Raw genomic sequence first — 18,914 nt, 5'->3', positions numbered from 1 at the left:
ATGCCTGCTCAGTATTAAGGTACCGTCGAATATAAAGGGAATAATAAACATGGCAGAGAAAAAGTTCCAGAACCTACAGTCCCATGATTGCCACGTGATTATGACGCAACTGCTTCCGGTTGCATTGTGGGGGCTTCTACCAGAAAACGTTCGATTAGCCATTGTGAAGCTATGTGCATTACTCAATGCAATCTCTCAGAAGGTAATCGATCCAGAAATCATACCAAGGTTAGAGAATGATTTGGTGCAATGTCTTGTCAGTTTCGAATTGGTGTTCCCACCATCCTTCTTCAACATCATGACGCACGTCCTAGTTCACCTATGCGAAGAGATTAACATTTTGGGTCTTGTATTTCTACACAATATGTTCCCCTTTGAGAGGTTCATGGGAGTCTTAAAGAAATATGTTCATAACCGTGCTAGGCCAGAAGGAAGCATCTCCAAGGGCCATGAAAATGAGGAGGTCATTGAGTTTTGTATTGACTTTATTCCTGACCCTAAGCCGATTGGTGTCCCTGAATCGCGGCATAAGGGCAGACTGGATGGAAAAGGCACGCTAGGAGGGGATCAAATAATATATATGGACGGACATTCTTTAACTGAAGAACACTACACAGTTCTACAGAGTTCCGCCTTGGTGGCTCCGTATATGGACGAACACAAGAATTTTCTACGCTCCAAACACCCGGAGCGGTCTGATGACTGGATTACATGTGAACAAACCAGGAGTTTCGCCGGCTGGTTGCAGACACGTACCATGCATGACGCCTCTATTGAAGATGACCTATACTCGCTGCCCAGTTACCATCTTCGAATATAATGACTTTCAAAGGGTACGAGATAAATGGTAATACATTTTACACGATCGCCCAAGATAAGAAGAGCACCAACCAAAACAGTGGTGTTCGCTTTGATGCAGAAACCAAGACGGGAAAGGAAACATATTATGGTAACATAGAGGAGATATGGGAACTTGACTATGGACGTGGTTTGAAGGTCCCTTTGTTTCGGTGCAAATGGGTCAATATGACACAAGGCGGGGTAACGGAAGACCCGCAGTACGGAATGACAACAGTGGATCTCAAAAATCTTGCGTATGCAGACGAACCATTCGTCCTAGCTAATGATGTGGCACAGGTTTTCTATGTGAAGGATATGTCTACCAAGCCGAGAAAAAGATAAGATAAGGAAGCGAATGCATCATACGATGAGCCAAAGCGCAACATAGTTCTTTCTGGGAAGAGAAACATCGTGGGAGTGGATGACAAGACAGACATGTCAGAAGATTCTGAAAAGTTTGATGAAATTGCTCCATTCACAGTGAATATTGACACGAGCATCCAGTTAAATGATGAAGATTTTCCATGGCTACGGCGCAAAGGGACATACGCGAAGAAAAAGTTTCACACCCAAAGATCTGGGATGTGATCGGCTTCACTATCATCACTTTCTTCTGTGTTTCACACCCAGGAGGGAATCTTGTAATAGTTAGGGTAGTTATGTGTTTTGGCATTTGAAACGCGAAGAAATTTTATGTGCAAACAAATTCTTTCATGCATTTACTGATTTTTTTCAGCTAAATGACCCTGAAATTGAAAAGCATTTCAAATGAACTCAGAAAAGGTTGAAAGTTGGCATGGTATCATAATTTCACCCACATAGCATGTGCAGAAAAGTAGAGAGGGTTACCGCAAAAACTGGATGCACTTCATGTACAAAATGGACAATCTCTTTCGAAGTATCAGGGTTTCGGACGAAAACTCATCCGTTACAAAGGCATTTCATTTTTTATATAACCTAAGCATTACGAAATTGAATATAATGATAAAAAACACTAATATTAAACATAAGAAAAAAGAATCACTGAAAAACCTATTTTCAAAGTTAAGTTATTCACAAACTAGTGATTTACAAAAATTTCAAATAATTCAAAATTTAAACTATTCAAATTTGAAAACTACGGGCACTAACAGAAAGTTTGTAATTTTTGTACCTAAAGCAAAAATATTCACAAAGAAACTCTAAATACAGCAAAAAACAACTCAAAAATAAATAAAACAAAAATAAATAAAGCAAAAAAACAAGAAAATAAAAAGCCCGCCTACTGGGCCAAAGCGGCCTGCATACGACTAGAAACCCAACGTGTATTGGGCCAGGAGGTGGTGATGATCCGACAGTGGTGGAAACCCGGAAGATCAGGGAACTTGTCCAAACAGCCCTGGCTTAGCAAGAGACCTACTCCAACAGCCGGGACAGGATTCACTCAACTCCTCCGCCCTGGTTAGCTCCGCCTCGTCAAAACCGGAGCCCGAGTTACAGTAGACACATGGAGTCAGAGGCCTTGTCAAGTAGCGCTCAGCGCTGGAACCAGCCCGGCGGGTATAACCCGGTTCAGTATCGGATACGTCAGGTGGACGAGCGGGCAGCTCAGCTAGCGGCTCAGCTAGCAGCCCAACAGTACTCACCGGCTTACCCGACGACTTCTGTTGAGGCGGGTGTTGCTACTAGAACCGGAGGAGTTCCTTGTCTGATACCGGCTCTACGTAATGTACTTCTGCCCAAGGATTTCAAGGGACCTCGAAAGGTGCCGAATTATACGGCCGATTTACAGCCTGGGGCGTGGATTGAAAGTTATGAGATGGCTATGGAGCTGCTGGAGGTTAGCGATGAAGCGATGGCTAAATACTTCACCATGATGTTGGACAGAATGGCCCGTTCTTGGTTAAAGGGTTTGCCACCCAATTCCATTGGTTCATGGGCAGAGCTAAAGGCCCGTTTCATCCAGAACTTCAAGGACACACTACACCACAACATTGATGCAATGGCATGTAATCTGCCGGGAGAAAGCTCTTAAGAGGGTAGACAAACTGCCGGTAGTTTGGTTCTCACGGCAGATAGAACTGCCACGAGAACGGCTGCCGGGGATTAGTTCTCCCGGTAGTTAGAATTTTCCCAGCAGTTCGTCTGCCCTAACCCATGTGTTTGCCGGCAGATTATTTCCTCCTGGCAGACTTGTTGTGGCATAGGTACTACAGTTATAGGGAGTGTAACTGCGGGCAGATACATGTTTACCCGGCATTTTATATGCCAGGACGTTGAGTTTCACTAGCAAACTGCTCTAGCATTATATAGCTAATTTAATATTTACTATGTTCAGGCAATCATGACAGATCACAAATTATACATACACTTCAATGAAAGTTACATGTAGGCCTCATCCAAAACCTTAAACTTCATTCAATAAACATAATATACCAAATACATATGTTTCTAGATACATGCATGAAACAACCATATGTATGGACGTTGTGCCGCAAAAGAAAAAGTACATATGTTCTAGGTGTGCCATACAACCACAATGAGCATACGCTGTCCTATATGCCAAAACAGCCACCAACTTAATTGTAGGTCTTCCAAATCTTTAGCAACTTGTAGATCTTTCAAACCTCAATCAACCTACATATCTTTGGGAAACCTGCAAAAGACCGGAAACTCAAATTAATGAAGCTCTTGTTCTAGATTTTAAATCAACACATTAAGGCCAAAATAGTTTGGATGTTAGGGACTGTTGTAGGTACAATTAGTTAGGATTTTCTTAGATGTTTCAGAATGTAATGGTTCCAGTTTTTTTCAGTGCGAATTAGACACTTTTAAAGCATACACTCAAGACTGGACAAAGCAGATGTTTGTGGTACGGGAATATATGGAATTTAATCCAAACCTAGAACCTGCAGATCTGAACAAGTAGGGTGTAGAGCTGACAGAAACTCAAAAGTTTGATGATTCATCAGACAAATAAAATGATACTCGCTTTCCTCAATACTATTATGGATGTACTTAAAATTTCAGAACACCATGTCCTGGATTGTTCCTGATGGCAAATGCGATGTGCTTGTTTATTCAACGGAATCATGCGAATATGAAGCTTATGGATATCATCAATAGTCCCAATTAAAAGTTCACCTTGTTTAGCAATTGCAAGGCTGTAATATACACAAAAGAAACCACCTTAAGAGCTGATTTAAAACAATCTTATTGTTTCCAAATAATTGCTACCAATAAATTAATGAAATGGAACACAAGGACAATGTGAGAGGTCGATATCATCTAGTAGAATAGGTTAGCACTAGCAGCCATTTGCGTTACTCCATAAAATTTTGTGCAGAGTAAGAATCTAAATGTTGAATAATAATCATCACATTGTCTTGTATGCATCAAGAACATACTGGATGGGAAAATAAAAAGCGAATTATTAACACCATTGTTATCAGCACAGAATATGTCAGGTTTCATCATATTGTAAACAAGATAGGTTCAAATATTTTGATTCTAACGGCAGAAAAATACTTGAAAACAATGAACTATCCAATCAAGGAGATAGGCAAAGATATAATGCAACGTAATTCTCTTGTGAAAATTGGACCAACTACGTACAAGCATTAAGAGCTAAATATGGAAAGTACTAAACTGAAAAAACAGTCATTCCAGAGAGAGAGAGAGACCTGTCAGGAAAAGCAGCTGTATTAAAGTACACATGTGATTAACTTCTTTCAGATTGACATTGTTGTACAACAACTTATTGCGACTGTATATAATAGTTGGTCTATCAGACGAAGAAAACACGTGGGTTGTGCCCTTTGACGAGAATGTACGAAGGCTAATTGGTTGGGTACCGGGAGAAACCTTCTTTCTATCAGTTAGTTCACATGCACTTGCATAAGTATCTGTACAGCCACCAATGTGCATTTCTACCTGAACAAATTAAAAAGAATTGGTCAGAAATCTGCACGCAACAAGCGAGCTGAAATCACAGCATACATGTATGCGAATTCCAGTAGAAATAAATTGTAACAGGCAAGGCAAAGGGCAAACGTGTATATGTCTATCTACGCTTATTGAACACATCCACTAGAGATGTTCCTTGTTAATTTGGGGAGAAACCATAAACTATTTACACGCTACTGATGTGATAAACAAAGGAGAAAAACATAAGGTCGATTATACTTTGTTTTACATACCAATGAAAACATTGAGAATAGTGGGGAGTATCAAACACTTCTGTTATTCAAGCAATGAAGGCTCTATATGGCTTCTAGAATCACTGAAAAAATAGTAAGTACTGGAGTATCACTTCATCTAAAAACCTCAGTAATCAACCAATAGCAAAATTAAGGCATGGGAAATATGTCATGTGAAACTGAAGTTGACATACCAAAACTTGAGATTGGCATGGGAAGTAAGTACTGGAGATTGGCATGATGGAAAGTTTTGACATGTGTTTTTTCAAAAGGCAAACCTTGATACCATTTCATCATACATCATGATCTGCAATAGGGAACAACACAAGCACAAAAGTGAAGTTATGAACCTGAGCAGATGAACCTGCATATGGATACACTTTGGAATAACTAATAGAATAAAATAAACTACATGTGGAAATCACATATAAAGGAGAATTGCAAACTGTAAAGTGATTTACCTCGCTCCAGAAATAAGCCAACTATATATCAAAAGTAATAATTGATAACTTTCAAAACCCAAAAGGCACAACTTATAGAAATGAAGAAATAAAATGTATGACTTGCTAAACTTTAGCACCTTCATTCCAATATTCAAGTACAACCCAAGAAAAATTCTACATGTAAACAGGTATAGCACACAAACTACATTACATCCTTCTAGCACATGGGTCAAACAATTGATATGCGTCCAAGTTCTGCGTATCACATCAGCACAAAAGCTTGCGAAAGACAAAAGAAATCTGGATTATCTACTAGAGGCTAGGACAAATCCATATGGTACCCGGTTTCAGTGATGCAAATATGAAGACGGGTTTGCTGATCTGAGTACAAGACAGTGGGCATCCTTTAGTTCCAGGTCGCTCACCCCAGTGCCGCTCACAGGGCAGCGGCGGCCAGCCAAAGCTTGTGTGTGCGTCAATCTCAACAAATCCAAACCCCCGCCCCTCTTTCCTGGCTTCATGCTCTGCTCGGGCCGTCCGGATCTAGAGTTGTTCCCCACGCCCCGTCGGTCGCCTCTCGCGCACGTCCTTTGCCAGATCCGGGGGCCGCGCAACTGTGTCCTTCCTTCCCGAATCCCCGCATTGGATCCGCGGTGTGGGCTGCTCCAACGTCCTCCTTCTCTTCCTTCCTTCACCTCCTTCTGGTCAATGCCGCCCGATGCTACGACGGCCTCGTCTCGCATCTGTGGGCCCCCGAGCGGCGCCCAGCCTAATGGACTGGTGACAATAGTCGGGGAGGGATCCAGCACTACGGTGGGTTGCTGGGGGTGGCATACGGTGGTTGGGCGCGGCAGAAGGTTTCTGGCGGCGGAAGTGGTCGGGGTGGAATCTAGGGCAGGTGGATTTGGGGGAGGCGCTATTTGGGCCAGGCCGCGGATTGCTTTGGCCCAATTATTTAGGTCGCGCGCCATATACACAGTCCCCGGCAGGTAATGGGTCGGGCTTTACTTGTGCCGGCTGATACGATGACCCGAAAAGGAGTCATTATTCCCGGCAGTACATCTGCCTTCGTTTGTTTAGTTCTACGGGCAGTTTATTTCCCTTTACGTACTTTTGCCGGCAGTTATATGATCCCCGGCAGATAATATGCCCTTGTCCAGGTATTTCTCCCGACAGTTAACTGCCCCCAATCAAGGGATGTGGTGTAGTGACACTTGCAAGCAGTCTATGTCGATTGTGGACCTGACAAATTGTAAGCAGGAGGAAGGTGAATCTACAACTCATTGGGTACGCCGGGTCAAAGATATAATACATTCATATGACAAGATGGATGCCGGCTCAGCAGTTCTCATGCTAGAGAAGAATTGCCGTTTTGAGCCTCTGAGACAGAAACTGGGGCGCCTTAAGCGTGATTGCAACGATATGGGGACGCTAATGGCGGCTTTAGTCAAGTATGCCGATTCTGATAGTACCAAGGATCCCGCGTCTGATGAGGAAAAGACAGGGAAGGGAAAGAAGAACGGCAATGGAAAGGGTCAGCAGCATAACCCGGCGAGTCAAGGAGGTAATAAGCGTAAGGCGGACGGTAACCCGGAATTTGTGGCCAATGCACAGGGTAACAATCAGAAGCGCAAAAGAAAGCCACCCCGGTTTGGTAGGTCAGGCCCGTCTCTTGAGCAATTACTCAATGAGCCCTGCCTGAAACACGGCACCCGGGAACGACCAACGACTCACTTATGGAAGGATTGCGCAATCATGAAGGCTTTCAAGAATTCTAGTACGTTTGATGGCAATCAAGGCCCAGGCGGCGGCTCAGGAGCTGGCGGCTTTCATGGCCCGGGCGGCTGTTTAGGATCTGGCTTTCAGGGAAGCCAGGGTGGTTATAATCAACAACAGTCTGGTCAAGGAGGTCAGCAGCAGCAGCAGTCGGGTTATCAGAGTCATCCAAAACAGCTAAACAATGGGCAGTATCATGTGTTCACCACAAGTTTGTGTAAACGTGATCAGAAAGTTCATAAGAGGGCTGTGAATTCTGTTGAGCCGGCAGTCCCTCATTACTTGAGGTGGTCGGAACAGCCTATTGTCTGGAGCAGGGAGGATCACCCTCCCCGGGTTGATAATCCGGGTCAACTGGCCATGGTAGTGGCACCACAGGTTGGTGGTTATAAATTTACTAAGGTGCTCATGGATGGAGGTAGCAGCATCAACATCCTCTATTACGAGACCTTTCGGGCATGGGCTTAACTGACAAGAATTTAAAGACTTCCAACACCGTCTTCCATGGAGTGGTGCCTGGTAAATCAGCGTATCATGTGGGTAAGATTGAGCTAGAGGTGGCCTTTGGAGACGAGCATGATTCTAGGGCAGAAAAGTTAACTTTTGAGGTGGTAAAAATCAAGAGTCCATATCACGCTTTGTTCGGGCGGCCGGCTTATGCCAAGTTCATGGCGCGCCCGTGTTATGTTTATTTACAGCTCAAGATGCCGGGTTACAAGGCTACCATCACCGTCAATGGATGCCGAAAGGTGGCCCTGGAATGCGAAGAAGGCGATGCGACTTATGCCGAGTCTGTCTGTGCAGCAGAGGAGCTCAAATTTTATCAAGATAACATTGACCCGGCGGATATGACTTCTCTCAAGAAGCCGACTACGGAGCATGACCCAGCCATGAAGTTTAAATCGGTTGCAGAGACTAAGCTTGTTGATTTTTCTCCGGGTGATTCATGTAAGCAATTCAGCATCAGTGCCAACTTGGATCCTAAATAGGAAAGCGCGCTCATCGAGTTCATCCGTGAGAACCGAGACATCTTTGCATGGAAACCTTATGACATGCCAGGTGTACCGAGAGGACTCGCTGAGCACACTCTTAATATTGATCCAAAGTATAAACCGGTCAGGCAGTTTCTGCGGCGATTCAATGAAGAGCGACGAAAAGCTATAGGAGAAGAGGTCGCCCGGCTCTTGGCGGCTGGGTTCATTGTCGAAGTTTTTCACCCGGAGTGGTTGGCTAACCCGGTGCTCGTACTCAAGAAAAACGGTACCTGGCGGATGTGTGTGGATTACACGGACCTAAATAAGGCTTGTCCGGCTGATCCTTTTGCTCTCCCCCGTATTGATCAAATCATTGATGCTACGATAGGTTGTGCGCGTTTGAGCTTTTTGGATGCTTATTCTGGTTATCATTAGATCAAGATGGCAGTTAAGGACTAGGAGAAGACGACTTTCATCACCCCGTTTGGAGCCTTCTGCTATATGTCTATGCCTTTTGGGCTCAAGAGTGCCCAGGCGACTTATCAACGGTGTGTACAGAATTGTCTCCCCAATTAGATTGGGCGCAATGTTCATGCATATGTGGATGACATAGTGGTGAAATCCATAGAGGCGGAAACCTTGATATCTGATCTCAGAGAAACCTTTGACAATCTCCGGGTTTACAAAATGATGCTTAACCCGGAGAATTGTGTATTTGGTGTGCCTGCAGGCAAGCTTTTGGGATTCTTGGTCTCAAACAGGGGCATCGAGGCTAATCCGGAGAAGATTAAGGCAATCACTTCTTTGGCTAAACCAGCATGTATCAATGATGTTTAGCGATTGGCGGGTCGTGTTGCCGCTTTAAGCCGGCTCATAAGACGGTTAGGTGAGAAGGCCCTACCGCTGTACCAATTGATGAAGAAGGCAGACACCTTTGTCTGGAGTGGTGCTGCTAATGCTGCTTTTGAGGATTTGAAGAGGCAGTTATCTGAGCCGCCGGTTCTTGTGGCTCCCATTGACAAAGAGCCTTTGCTATTATATGTGGCTGCTAATTCATGAGCCGTCAGTGTGGCAATTGTGGTAGAGTGCAAGGAGGCTGGTAAGGAACATCCGGTTCAACGGTTGGTTTATTATGTCAGTGAGGTACTCATTGAGTCAAAACAAAGATATCCTCATTGGCAGAAACTCGTTTACGGGGTGTTCATGGCAAGCCGGAAGCTGAAGCAATACTTCCAAGGTCACCCTATCACTGTGGTAAGTTCTGCCCCATTGGGCACTACAAGAAATATGTCAACTTATGACCACCACTATTGGTCACTGAATGGTCACAAATTTCCATTTATGACCTTTTTGTGACCAAAAACATGGTCAAAAGTTGGGCGTCATAAACTGATTATAGCGACCTTTCTTCTGGAATGGTCGCAAACGTTTATGACCAAAATAAGCCTATTGTTCTGTTTTGGTCACTAGCAACCTCCCCAGGCCACGTAGGCTTCCAGCGTGGCAATCTGACGTGGCACAAGATTCAGCCCGGTCCAATTCGATTTTCTACATGGGCCTAGCCCAACAATTCGGCCTTTTTAGGACCATTTCATTAAGCCTATTTTTCTGGTTTTTCAGAAATGCACAAGGTTCTGATCCACTATAGTTTGGGCCGCAGCCTTTTTAGTGCCCAAATATTATTTTGTCAAGTAGAACATTTAGTATTTTTCATTCACAGATTTCAATTTACACATTTGAACAACAAAAAATCAATAAATCTTTCTATTAACTGATTAAATCCAAAGATCATCCAGTCAAATACTCACAAGAGCAAATACACGTATGCACGTCCAACTTCCACATACAATCAAAAACAGATACACAAGGGTGGCACATCGCCAGCTTAATTCCTACAAGGCCGCGATGGTGGTATCTACGATGTGCGGGAGAAACGTTCAGGACATCCTCTTCCTCTTCTTGTCACCTGTGTTCTTGAGCTGCAAGAGGATACAACACCATTAAGCACAGTTGGTCAGACCATATTGACAGGAATCACAAATGTTGGCACCCAGTGTATACTATGTAAGTGCTGGTATATTTTTACTAGCAAAACCATCACTACTGTGCATCCATATAGTTGGCACCATCACTGCATATTGTTGCTACCGATGTACACAAGTGTGCACATACACAGCATGCTGCATGCATACGCTCGCATGCTAGTATAAAGCTGCATCTCGATGCTTTTCATTGCTGATCAAGAGATTGTAATATTTTAATAATCCACTACATGCGCCACATAGCTACTCCTACCTAGGTAGCTATACGTAGGTGTACTAGTAGCCAGCCCAAAGGAGAGTTGATTAACAATTCAACATACACTAGCTAGCCAGCAAGCTACTGCTATGTCCTATCCTAGCAGCAGCAACGACTTTTGTTTGTCATGCATTTAAAGAAATGCATGCATTTCCAGTAAATATAAATGTATGCATGCTGCCATTGGCCTGGACCACACTAGAAGAAAAAAATGCTCGCAGCGACCAGCAGATAGATCGACCTAGGTGTGCGCTTCTTTCCAGTCGCCAATTCTAACTGCCATCGACTTGCAAGTTTTACCTATGTGGTCACCATGCAGTAATGGAATGCGCACCAAAAGGAAGAGAAGAAACCAAGCATACAGTTTCATGTCGAAGGATCGACATGCCAGAAGAGGTCAGGCCACCGAGGTACAGGTACTCCCTACGCTTGGTGATGATGGCGGCGCCGGAGAAGCACCCTAAAGCGATGGCGGTTCCGACAAACCCTGTCACGAGGATGCTGGTCGCATAAGAGCAACAGGCAAGTTATGTCAGCCAACATAAATAGCAAGGATGAGAAACGAATGTGAGCATTGAGCAGCAACAAACTAGAACTATAGGTACATAAATAGCAAGTTATTGTCCAAGTAACAAAACAATCAGTCATATCAATTTTGTAGAACTGTAGGTACACAAATTCAGAACCACCAAAAAACTGAAGGCCCAAAAAGTCCATGCTTAGGCCCAAAGTTCAATAACAATAACCCAGACACAGGGTCCAAACCCCACCGCGAAGGGCCCAGGTACAATAGACTAATCTAGAAGTAGAATTTGGCACCTACACAACCTAACTAATAATGCTTGCAAGAACAACCAGACAATGATGGACAAGGACATATAATCAGCAGATATCCAATAATCCAATCACAGGCATTCACAAACAGTACGTGTCACACTCCCATGACATATGGTTTTGTTACCACAGGGTTTGCTCATAAACTATTCTCTATAAGACAGGGACATGTGCAGCAACAATAAAAGCAAATTCGTGTTTACCTTGGGTCAAAGTCTATGGGGAGCCCAATCAGAGGTCCAACCGAAGCCCCATCCAGGAGGGGTCACATAGCTCTTTACGTTGTATCAGAATTAACACATATTTTAGATTATAGAAATAGAATCCTGAACACACCAGTAATAATCGACTTCTGAGTAGCAACGGCAAACAGATTCAGGCACAAGCAATTTTATAGCAGGATGAGAAATCTATGTGCAGAAATCATGAATGAAATTATAGTAGTAGCACAAAGGACCCTCACAGACATTTGTAATAGTACGCAAAGGTAAATAGAGTTCCCAGCAGACAATGTATTCCAGTTATTAAACAAATGCTCACCAAGATAATCAGTACAGTGGTGAACCAAACACAGTAATAATCCAAAGCTGATACTAATAAGCAGCAGGAACCTCCCTACTTTTGTGATATAAAACTAATATCAGACCAATTTTGTACCAAGTTGTACATAATCAGTGATGTACAGCATGGGAATGTCCAACAGTCAGTTGTTAAAAATGTTCAACAACCTTTTAGTTAACTATAAGAGGGCTTGTAGACTTTCCAAACTATTAATTGACAGAACCCAAAATTGTATAACGAGATCACGTTTTTATTATATGAAAAAAAGTTAACTAAAGCCAACAAAACAGTAAGGATCAGTGCAATATTAACGTTGACATGTTTACATATTGTGGATGTGGAGCTCGACATCATCAAGGAGCAGGGGTTAATAATGGACAGGTTTAATCTAGACATCTACTAGTTAAATCAGCTTGATTAGCGTCCGAGCTCTATATTGTTTACCACTCACTCAGACTCAGCTTGATTAGGTCTTCCTTGTCTAGTTCAAGCAAGACATGAGTTATTCTATTTTTGGCAACAAGTTTTGAGCTACTCGTATATACACAACAAATTAACACTGAACATTTTTCTACTCTGCTTAAAGCAAATACTACCATTCTGCTCAGGAATAAGTGATATGCTCACAACCTGAATTGCAGTATTGTCCTAACAGCAATCTTAAAGACACTTAATGCCTTATCGAGCCCGGTAAACTTAGAAGGGTAACACTGCAACAAGTAGTACATGCTTCCCAGCACCAATCTCACTGAAGAAGTGCCAGTCCTCACCTCATCAATCACTGTGAGCTCAAGATCAACGAAAACAGCATGGGGGACATGCTTCCCAGCACCATTCTCACTGAAGAAGGTGTTGACGCTGATGAAGGCGTGCAGCAGCAGTGCCCTTGGCGTTGACCTTGAACCCCAGCGCCAGATCCTGCTCCCCAACCGGCGATGGTGTATCCCTCGATGGATATGCATCCATAAGGCGAGGTGAGAGAGGGGGTCAGCTACAGCCTCCTGCGGATCGATCGGATCGGAGGGGCAAAACAAGTGGGGACGAGGGGCACCCACCCGGGCTGGTCCAGCGCCGCGGGGTCTAGGCACGCCGCCAGGACGACAGCTGCCTTGTCGGGGAGGATGGCAGCGGCCTCCGGGCGCGGTCGTCGGAGGCGCTGCGAAGCTCGTCGCCTCGCGAGCCGCAGGGCGCGGCGGCCGCTGCTGAGGGGCGCGGGGAGGGCGGGCTTGCTGGAGCTTGTGGTGAGGAGCCGGGGACGGCGGCGGGATTGGAGATGAATCACGGGGGAGCTCGAGTGGATCTCCAGCCAGCGGGATTGGAGAGGAATCGGGGGAGGGGGAGGAATCGAGTGGATCTCCGTCTAGGGAGTGGAGGTGGAGGTCGTGGTTGTGGTTGTGGTCGCCGGCGGTGTTGAAGTGGTGAGCGCTGCCCCCGAAACCCTAGCCACGGGGAGCATGGAGAAGAACCAGACGGCCTCGAGGGGAGGGTCCGGGTAAGAGGTGAGGCCACGGGAGAAGAGGGAGTGGAGGGTTGGGGCTCGGGGGTCGGCGGCGGTGATCGGCGAAGGAGGCGCCGACGGTCGGTGAGGGAGGCGGCGGAATTGGATCTGGATCTGGATCGAGGGACTGAGGGGGAAGGGTGTGCCTGTGACTAAGGGAACGAAGGAGAGGTGCTGGATTGAGGGACTGCGGGAGGGTGTGGACGGCTCAGATCGAGTACAGTGGGGGGTGATCCGTGGGCTGCCTCCTGATTGGTTCGAAATATGAGGTATTTAAAATTATTTCTTAGACCTAAAAACAGGGTATTTTGTGAAGCAGCTGCCAAAACTATTTTGCAAAATGGCATCACTAAAATTTTCACGTAATTTAGACCACATTTTATGGGTGATAACCAATTTGTATGCATTTCCGATCCTTCTAGCTATTTTTTGTCATTTAAAAAAATTCTTGTTGATTCAGCAGGAAGCGGGTTAAATTTGAACTGCAACCCCTCATAGTTTGCTCATGATTTTTTCCAAAAAACATTTTTAGGTACAAAATTAGCTATTTCATTAGAGAAACACCAAAAAAAATTCAAGATTCAATCACTAGCTAGGAACGGTCATTCCCGCCGTTTTGACCGAATTTTGAAACGGGCATAAAAAATTCAAACAAATCAAAAAAATGGAAAACCTTCGCATTGTGTCATTACATGTGACCAAGATACAAAAAATAATAATAAGCTTGTAATACGGCAATTCTTTTAACAAAGTGTTCTCAGAAATGAGCTATCATGCGTGAAGATTCATGGCTTTCAAGCCAAATGATCAATCTTATGGCCACATTCATGGCATAGTTTGTTCAAATGATCTCATATTGTGCACAAGGGTGCATCTTGGAATTCCAAACAATGTTGCCAAAGGGAGTTTTCATTTTCTTTGCACGGAAAATTCATTTTCCATTTTTCGAGTGCCCGAAATGAGGTTTTTTTGTGAAGGACCTACCATATATTTGTTGCAAAATTGTACCAAATCATTTTTATAAAATATTAGGACATATTTAATGCATAATTGACAAAATGGTTGGGTGCCAAAAGTTTTGATCCACCTCTGGTGAAAAAGACAAATTCCCGCCGATTTAGTTGGAAGCGGGTCAAATTTGAACTGTAGCTGCCTGGTAGTTTGCTCTTTATTTTTTCCAAAAATCATTTCTAGGTACATAAGTATATATTTAATCAGAGAAACATCAAAAAAAATTCAAGATTCAACCACTAGCTAGGAACGGTCAAGCCCGTCGTTTTGACCGCATTTTGAAACGGGCATAAAAAATTCAAAAAAAATCAAAAAATTGGAAAACCTTCGCATTGCGTCATTATATGTGACCAAGTTACCAGGAAAAATAACAAACTTGTAATACGGTAATTATTTTAGAAAAGTGTTCTCATAAATGAGCTATCATGTGTGAAGATTCATGGATTTCAACCCAAACGCTCAATCTCATGGTCACATTCATGGCATAGTTTGTTCAAATGATCTCATATTGTGCACAATCGTGCATCTTGGAATTCCAAACAGTGTTGCCTAAGGGAGTTTTCATTTTCTTTGCACGGAAAATACATTTTCCATTTTCCGAGTGCCCGAAATGAGGTTTTTTTGTGAAGGACCTACCATATATTTGCTGCAAAATTGGACCAAATCATTTTTATAAAATATTAGGACATATTTAATGCACAATTGACAAAATGGTTGGGTCTAAAAAGTTTTGATCCTCCTCTCATGAAAAAGACAAATTTCCGTCGATTCAGCTGGAAGCGGGTCAAATTTGAACTGCAGCTCCCTCATAGTTTGCTATTTATTTTTTCCAAAAATCATTTCTAGTTACATAAGTACCTATTTAATCAGAGAAACATCAAAAAAATCCCAAGATTCAACTACTAGCTAGGAACGGTCATTCTCGCCGTTTTGACCGCATTTTGGAACTTGCATAAAAAATTCAAAAAAATCAAAAAATTGGGAAACCTTCGCATTGTGTCATTATTTGTGGCCAAGTTCCCAGGAAAAATAACAAACTTGTAATATGGCAATTATTTTAAAAAAGTGTTCTCAGAAAGGAGCTATCACGTGTGGAGATCAATGGCTTTCAAGCCAAATGATCAATCTTATGGCCACATTCATGGCATAGTTTGTTCAAATGATCTCATATTCAAGGGTGCATATTGGAATGGCAAACAATGTTGCCTAAGGAAGTTTTCATTTTCGTTGGACGAAAAAACCATTTTCCATTTTTCGAGTGCCCGAAAGGAGGTTTTTTTGTGAAGGAACTACCAAATAATTGTTGCAAAATTGGACCAAATTATTTTTATAAAATACTAGGCCATATTTAATGCACAATTGACAAAATGGTTGGGTGTAAAAATTTTTGATCCACCTCTCGTGAAAAAGACAAATTTCCGCCGATTCAGTTGGAAGCGGGTCAAATTTGAACTGCAGCTGCCTCATAGTTTGCTATTTATTTTTTCCAAAAATCATTTATAGTTACATAAGGACCTATTTAATCATAAATACATGGTTTGGTGGCGATACGTCGAGGTTTGGGCGGTGGCCGAGGGCCCCAACTCTAGAGCGCGTAAACTCGCATGCCCGTCGCGTGGTCACCGCGTGACCGTAATGTTGCCATGTGTTCTGGGCGGCCTAGGCATGTCTAGTGGGTTGGGCACTCCCCAGGTTGGTGCTCGGAAGAAAATTACAACATAAGATTCTCACGGGGAGACCGATCGATGCTCAAACATGAATTAGCAGCCAAGTGTTTGATTTGCGGTACGGGAAATGCGCATGGCCAATGGGCGTGAGTTTTGGCTGAGGATGATCATGTACTAAGGAGAATGTCTTCACAACTTTTTGGCTCAAAAGGAGGATCCTAGGTGGTACTTGCTTTGCAAAGTACCACGCTGGACAAAAATATGAATGTTGAAGCTAGGCTCAAAATAATGAATGGAGTGAGCTGAAATTTTGTGGAGGATGGTTATTTGGGCATAGGAAAGCATTGTAGAAAATTGGTACCATTTGGACTTGCCAAAGTAGTAGTTCCTTCACAATGCTCTTCTATGGACAGAAACTTGGGAAAACTAGTGAGAGAGATTGGATGAATGAAATGAGCTCAAAATTGGTGTAGGTAAGTTACTTTGGTATGGTCATGCGCTGGTCAATTTTCATATCATTTGGGTAAGCCTAGCTAGTACTTACTTCACAAAGCTTCTCTCGAGGTAGAAACTTTGGAAATTTCCCGAGAAAGATTTACTAGGAAAATTGAGCTGAATATTACCATGTGGCAATGATTTGGGTATGGAAGAGTGCCCGAAAAGTTTGAGGGTAATAGGAGGGGTCTATATAACACTTGCTTTGCAACGTGCCAATTTGGCCATAAAATATAAATTGAACCTGGGCTCACATAGATGATTTGACTGAGCTGCAATTTGGAGGAGGGTGATAATTTGGGCATATGAAGGAACTGTATACATTTCATGTCATTTAGAGATATAAAAAAGGTACTTCCTTCACAATGCTTCTAGGTGGACAAAAACTTTGAAAATTTGTCGAGGAAGATTTGCTAGGCAAATGGAGCTGAATTTTGTCATGCGGTAATGATTTGGATAGGAAAGAGTGCCCTAAAATTCCGAGGGCAATCAAGAATATATAAATAGCACTTCCGTCATAAAGTGTTGTTGTGAACAGAATAGAAAAATGAATATTGTTGAATTAGTTTTGAACTAGGCAAGGAAGGATTTTTACATATTTGATGAAGATATGCCCCAAAGAATTTATGAGATTTTTTTGGGAATTTTGGGAATGATAGAAATATAGGTTGCTTCACAACCTAGGGCAAAAACTGCCACATGGACATGACACATAGGCAAAACTGATGAGATGGCGCCTAGTCGTCACAACCAACCCCAATCTACAAGGCTATGACCATCTATATTGGTCATTAAAAACTAGAAATAAGGCAGCGGACTAGCACTGTTTGCTTTGTGACCATTTCGTGTAAGGAAATTACGACCTTTCTAACCAAAATGGTCGCAATGGTTTAGGGTTTGGAGCCCCTGAAGAGCTTTTGACCAATTGGTCTAAAATGGTCATAAATTTATGACCAATTCTTCGAGGGTCACTGACAGAAGGTCATAAGTTGACATATTTCTTTTAGTGGGGAGACATTATTTAGAACAGAGAGGCTACAGGACGAGTCGCCAAATGGGCCATCGAGCTCAGGCCTCATGGTCTGAAGTACGTACCGCGCACTGCCATTAAGTCTCAAGCTTTGGTGGATTTCATCAACGACTGGACAGAGCTACAGGCACCTAAAGAGAAGCCCGATAACACTTATTGGATTATTCACTTTGATGGGTCCAGACAGTTGGAAGGCTCGGGGGCTGGAGTTGTATTAACTTCCCCTCGAGGTGACAAATTTTGTTATGTGCTCCGGCTTATGTTTCCTTGTACTAAAAATGCAGCTGAGTATGAGGCCCTGCTCCATGGTCTCCGGATGGCCAAAGAGATGAACTTGAGCCGGGTAAGATGCTTAGGAGACTCAGACCTTGTGGCTCAACAGGTGTCAGGCAAGTGGGATTCTAAAGATCCCCTCATGGCGGCTTACCGTCGTGATGTCGATGCTGTGGCTGGACATTTCAAGGGTTACATAGTGGAACACATTGATCGAAGGAAGAATGAGGCGGTTGATGCCTTAAGCCGGCTGGGGTCTCAACGTAAGCCGGTGCCGCCTAACACCTTTCTTGATGTTTTGCATAATCCTTCTGTTAAGTTACCTACAGAGGAAGATCTGGCAATACCAGACCCGGAGGCACAGCTGGTGGCAGCTCTCCACGTTATCCCGGATTGGACAGTGCCTTATTTGGCTTACATGACCCGGGGAGAGTTGCCTGAAGATGAGACCTTGGCAAGACAAATCGCCCGGCGGTCCAAATCCATGACAATTGTCAATGGCGAGTTACATCATTACAGCGTTACTAGAGCGATTCAACGTTGCTTGTCACCTACAGTGGGTCAGGAGATCCTTCGTGAGATTCATGAAGGCGATTGTGGTCATCACGCCGGCTCAAAATCTCTTGTGGCCAAAGCTTTCCGTCATGGGTTTTATTGGCTGACGGCTCATGCTGATGCGGAATACCTGGTCAGTAAATGTGACGGATGTTAGAAATTCTCACGACGAGCCCATGTGCCGGCTCGAGAATTGAGGATGATTCCAATTATGTGGCCATTTGCAGTCTGGGGGCTTGATATGGTCGGGCCTTTCAAAAGGTCTAAGGATAAAAAGACTCACCTCTTGGTGGCGGTTGACAAGTTCACAAAGTGGGTGGAGGCGGAGCCAGTCAGTAAGTGTGATGCAGCCACGGCAGTCCAGTTTATGAAAAAGGTGATTTTTCGCTTTGGTTTTCCACACAGCATCATAACTGATAATGGCACTAACCTTTCCAAAGGAGCTATGGAAGAGTTCTGTCAACGAGAGCATATCCGGCTT

Source organism: Triticum urartu, chromosome 2A (assembly GCF_056163025.1).
Source record: "Triticum urartu cultivar PI428250 chromosome 2A, HENAU_Tu73, whole genome shotgun sequence".
NCBI classification, from domain to species: Eukaryota; Viridiplantae; Streptophyta; class Magnoliopsida; order Poales; family Poaceae; genus Triticum; species Triticum urartu.
Note: the sequence above shows the minus strand (reverse complement) of the source record.